Source organism: Micromys minutus (genome assembly GCF_963924665.1).
Source record: "Micromys minutus genome assembly, chromosome: 23".
NCBI classification, from domain to species: Eukaryota; Metazoa; Chordata; class Mammalia; order Rodentia; family Muridae; genus Micromys; species Micromys minutus.
Window position 1 is genome coordinate 21,809,148 of NC_137958.1, and position 6,000 is coordinate 21,815,147.

A 6,000-nucleotide genomic window follows, 5' to 3' on the forward strand; every position below is an offset into this window, starting at 1 on the left:
TTTCTGTCCTTGACTCCTCTGTCTCCATTAATCCTTCCTCCATTGTATTTAACCCCCAGTTCTTCCTCCAAGTTCATACTTCCAGAAATAAGGCTCGGACTCAAAATATATTTACAAATTACCTTGATCATATAGCTAGGCTCTATGCTGACTAGATCATAGCTAAAACAACCCAACTATTTTAACTTATATTTGTCACATACATGTGCTCAGGTACCATGTGTCTGTCCCTCACATTTTTCCAGGCTCCTGTCACCACTTCCTTCTCTCCCAGTTTTTCTCCTCCTAATTTCCTTTTTTCCTGCCTAAGCCATAGGCTTTAAGCTTTTTAATTGACAGGTGAGGCATCCACACAATATACAAGATGATCTCTCTACAATTCCCCTTTCAGTTCAATGAAAGAATATTTTCGTTCATGCATAAGTTGAATACAATTATAACAATTATAAAAATATTTATAATGTATAGTCCATTTATATTTGGCAACTTGAAACGTTTGTATATTGCAGAATAGAAAAACAGGAAGGAAGCCTTGTCAGGATTCACCCTCAAGGATGCTGAGATGCTAAGCCCTGCTGTTCCAGTTCCATAATAAATGCTTCCTCAGAGGGATGCTCTTTCCAGAGACTTCCTTCTAAGAGCAGCTTCATAAAGGACTACTGCTGTCTCCAGATTAACTCGGTTCATCCAGTTTTTCAGACTGTTCCAGTCAGGAATTCAGTTAAGCCCTGATGTTTATCAACACAGAGTCTGGACAGCAAATAATGCCAACTAGCTTTCTTTTGACTCAACCATTTTTTTCAATTTCTTTTGGGTCCCCAAACAAACAGAAATTATTTGCCCCAATTCAGAAGGAGGGAATTATAAGAAGATTGTTTCTATCCCTATAAGAAGATTCATCCCTAAGGTTGAGATAGATGGTTTTGGTTATTTTGTAAATTACAAATATGTCATTATTTTAAGGGCTAATCTACAAATTATTATAGTTTGGACAGGGAGGAAACTAGAGAATTTAGTCTTCAGGGTTTTTCTTTCCTTTTCTCTTCTCTATCCTTCTTCCATCCCTAAGTAAATGGAGGGAGTGTTGAAAAGAGAAAAGGGAAATTGTAGAGGTTTTGGTCATTAGCATGTATTGTAATGCTAAGTGAGACCTGATTGCCCTAGAGACAAGAGAGCTGGCACATAGACCCAAGTGCTACTATTTGACCTTGCTCCAAGTATTCCTGATTGGTAAATAAATATGCCTACAGCCATACACGGGGCTTGGTGTTTCTGGATAAGGGCAAAAGGGAAATTACAAAGAAGTGGAACAGGGAAGGGAGAGGAGAAATTCACTACGTTTTAGGAGCCAGAGAAACATGGCCCAGAGGCCTGGCCATTTGGAGGTAAGCAAGGCCCAGGTGAAACATATTAATAACTCAGGGTTATCGATAGGAAAGTAGATTCTAATAGTATAGAAGGTGAATATCTGCCAAAATCTTGGGCTGTTTAAGGTTTGTTGTAAATATAAAGGTTGTGTGTGCCTTTTGTTTAGGAAATGAATGATCAAAGGCTGTCTAGTAACCCCAGATTGGGATTGAAATTTTCTACTACATTCCTCCTCCATTCCACAAGATTCTCCAAGGTCCACTTAATGTTTGGCTGTGAGTCTCTGTACCAGTTTATATCAGTTGTTGGGTGAAGCCTTTCTGATGACAGGTATGCTGAGCACCTGTCTGCAAGTGTAGCAGAATATCATTAACAGTGTCAAGGGTGAGTTCTCTCTCATGACACAAGTCTCAAGTGGGCCAGTCACTGGTTGTCCTTACCTCAATTTCTGCCCCATCATTTACCCTGTATAATTTTTAGACAGGTTATACTGTGGATCTAAAGTTTTGGGGTTCCCTCCATTGGAAATATTACCTGTTAACAGGACATGGCCAGTTCAGGCTTCATATCCCTCACTAGAAGTCTTAGCTAGGGTCACCTTCATAGATTCTTGGCAGTTTCCATTGTCTATATTTCTAGAATGTTCCAAACATTCCCTCCGCCACAGATTCAGTTGACTGTCCCAGTACTCTCTCCTTCTGTTCTCCCTCTTTCTCACCCCTCCTGTCCCCATTTCTACCCTTTTCCCACCTAATCCTCAGCCTTTATCCATTTCTGATGTCTAAACTATTACTCCCTCCTCAGTGAGATTGGAGTGCTCCCACCCAGTTGGGCCCTCCATGTTTACTTAATATCTTTAGATCTGTGATTTGTAGCATGGTTATCCTGTATGTATTAGTCCTTTATGACTAATATTCATGTAAAAGTGATTACATACCAAGTTTGTCTTGCCGGTTCTGGGTTACTCAAAATATAACTTTTATTTACCAAATGCAATTGTCATCTCAGGGATTACTACTGAATAAGCTCACCCATTTTTGTTTTTCTGAACTCTGGCTGGTTGGTTCAACTCAGCATTTCTGGATCAAACTCCTCACCAAACTGACTGATTCAATCTAGCTTCTCTAGGCATCTCCCTGAATTGCCTTTCTCGGGCTTGAACAAACTCTGGCAATCTGTTTTAATCTCTTGGTTCTTTCTCATTCTCCAGATCTTTCTGTCTTCACCTATAGGTTACCTTTCTCACGCTGATTTTTTTCTAGATCTACCTATTTTTTTTAATAGCTGAGTAATACTACATTGTGTAAATACATCACTTTTTTATTCATTGCTCAATTGAGTGATATCTAGGTTGTTTACAGTTTCTGGCTATTATGAATAAAACTGCTATGAGAATAGTACTAGTGTTATGGGGTAGAGTAATTTATGTATGTGCCCAAGAATGGTATAGCTGAGTCTTGAGGCAAATCTATTTCCAATTTCAGAGATACTGCCAAATTGATTTTCAAAATGGTTGTACAAGTTTGCATTTTCATTAACAATGTAGGAGTGTTCCTTTTGCTCCATATCTTCATCAGTATGAGCTATCACTTGAGTTTTTTATCTTATTTATTCTGATGGGTGTAAGGTATAATCTAAGGGAATTAGCTAAGTTTTAACCAAGAGTTTTAAGTAAACTTGATTAAGAAAACTAGTCTTGGAATTTTTAAATGTTCATGTATGAAAAATATTACTCACTAAGTAAAGCTTTATAGTATAATTTTTTCAAAGATTGGAAACTTCACAAAATTGGAGATATATATATATATATATATATATATATATATATAGCCATTATTAAAAGGATTTTAATGTACTTGCCTCAGGAAATAAAAATTAAATATAATAAAAGTGAGATTTAATTGACTGGTCAAATTTAAAATGTTTCATGTCTGCTGGATACTCACAGCCAACCACTGGACAGAAAAAGGGTCCCCAGTAGAAGAGTTGGAGAAAGCACTGAAGGAGCTGAAAGGATTTACAACCCCATATGCAACACAACAATATCAACCAACCAGATGACCCAGAGCTCACCAGAACTAAACCACCATCCAAAGAATACATAGGCTCCAGTCAGGTATATGCATATATAGTAGAGGATGGCCTTGTTGGGCATCATTTGGGAGAAGACGCTTTTGGTCCTGTGAAGGCTTGATGCCCTAGTATAGTGTTAATGCCAGGGTAGGGGGGTGGGAGGGAGTGAGTAGGTGGGTGGGAGTGCACCCTTATAGAAGCAGGAGGAGGAAAGATGGAATACGGGTTTTCTAGAGATGAATCTGGGAAAGAAGAAAACATTTGAAATGTAAACAAATAATTTAATAAAAGACAAAAATGAAATAAAATGTCTCCTGTCAAGTTTTGGTATGGATCTGGAGCAACTACAATTATCATTATTTTGGGGAATGCAAGCATGATGAAAGAGATAAAAAATGAAAAACAGAAACAAAACAAACAAAAAAAGGTTTGAAATCCATTTGACAGTTTCCACAAAGAGGTTAGCAAATACCTGATGGCTGGTATAAAAGTGTTTGCTCACCTCTTTGAACAGTCTTTGTTTACACTTCAGTATTTTAAGGAAATATACTGGAATTTTAGCTTCTATTATAATTTGAGATTGCAGTGATATACATCACATAGTAAGACTTTTCAAAAACAATAAAAGCAAGAAAAATGAACAAAACTGGGGATTATTATAATTTTCCATTTGAGATCTACAGTTTGTACCTGAAAGCTAGTATTTGCAAAAATTAAAAATATACAAATATTTACAAGTCTCATCAAGTAGATAGTCAAAAGTTGAATTTGTCGTGGAAAAACTGGAGTCTTTATTTCTGGTCAGATGGAGGCCACTAATACTTTAGAGTTTGCATCATTTTGATTTTATTATTGTTTGTGCATGCATGTATGCAATATGCCTATTGCAAAGCACGTGAGTGTGGAGATTGTGTTTGTTACCTTACTTTTTTCCACCTTACTCCCTAAGACAGGATCTCTCCCAGAATTCTTGTGTTCCACCCTCCAGTGTTGAGCTTACAGGCACAAAAAGCCATTCACATCATTTTGTGCATTTGGGGATTTAAACTCAGATCTGCCTGCTTTCAAATCAAATCATCACTGTGGCTTACTGAGCTATCTTCCCAGCTTTATGATTCATTCAGTGTTATGTCTTAGTTCATACTCAATAATTTACCTATCATAATAATCTTATTTGGGACAGGATGTCACTATGAACCACTGGCTGGCTTAGAACTTGCTATGAAGGAAACCAGTTGGCCTCAAACTTACTGAGACATATTTCCCTCTGCCTCATCAGCAGTGGGATCATATATATATATATATATATATATATATATATATATATATATATGTGTGTGTGTGTGTGTGTGTGTGTGTGTGTGTGTGTGATATCACAATATAGAAATATTTAATGTCACAGCATAGAAAAAATTTAAATCTTCACTTTGTTCCATACAATGAAAGTCCATGATCTCTAGTAGTGATATCTCAGAGGGAACATAAAAATATGCGAGGATACAAGGGAAGGAACAAAGGAAGTTGTTTTGTGATTGACATCCTGTGGAGACATGGACAAATGTCTATTTACCCCATAGGGAAACCACAACAAACTAGAGCACAGATATTACCAAAGCCCAACAAGTTTTATTGGGTTTACTTAGGGAATATGAGAAAAGAATTCTTACTGGATCAAAAATGACTCAAAAATAGCTGTATTGCAAAGTCTAACCCAGCATGGGCGACAACCCACTAGAAACCCAAGGTACACTGCACAACCTGTAGATAACACTGAGGTCAACAAATTGGAAGGTATCCTTTCCAGGTAGAATAATTTTACTAAGCCTCTTCCAGGCAGCTTACCAGCTGTTTAATTCCTCATAGCAGTTCACTCTGTCTTCTATTTATTTGAATTTTCTTGACTGTGGTCTGTATCTGCTACACTTCTCTCTGCTTCTTCCTAGCCCTAGGACTTGACTAAGTATGATTTCCAGCAATCTTTACTACTTATATACTAATGAATAGGAAGGGGCCTAGTGAATTTAATCAATTTCAGGGACTTCCTGCGGTTGCTTTTAGTTCTTGTACTTCCTGTCTTAGGAAGTTTCCCTGAAGTGTTTCATCTCCCCTCAAACTATCGGATATCATCTCCTTGAAAGTACCCTGTCATAATTTTCTCCAGGCAAATGCCAATCAAAAAGACCTAGAGATTTCATTTTACATATATTAGAATATCAAGAATCCAAGAACTAGCATATGGTAGTAAGGATGTAGAAGAACCATTGCTGGTGAGAATGCAAACTTGTACAACCACCCTAGAAATGAATTTTGCAGTGTCTCAGAAAATTTGGAAAGTTCTACCTGAAGACCCAGATATACGGATGCTGGGCATATACCCAAAAGATTCACTATCATACTACAAGGACACATGCTTCACTATGTTCATAGCAGTTTTATTCATAATAGGGAGAAACTGGAAGCAACCCAGATGCCTCTAAACCAAAGAATGGGTACAGAAAATGTGGTTCATTTACAACATAGAAAACTACTGAGCTGTTTAAAAAACAAGGATGTCATAAA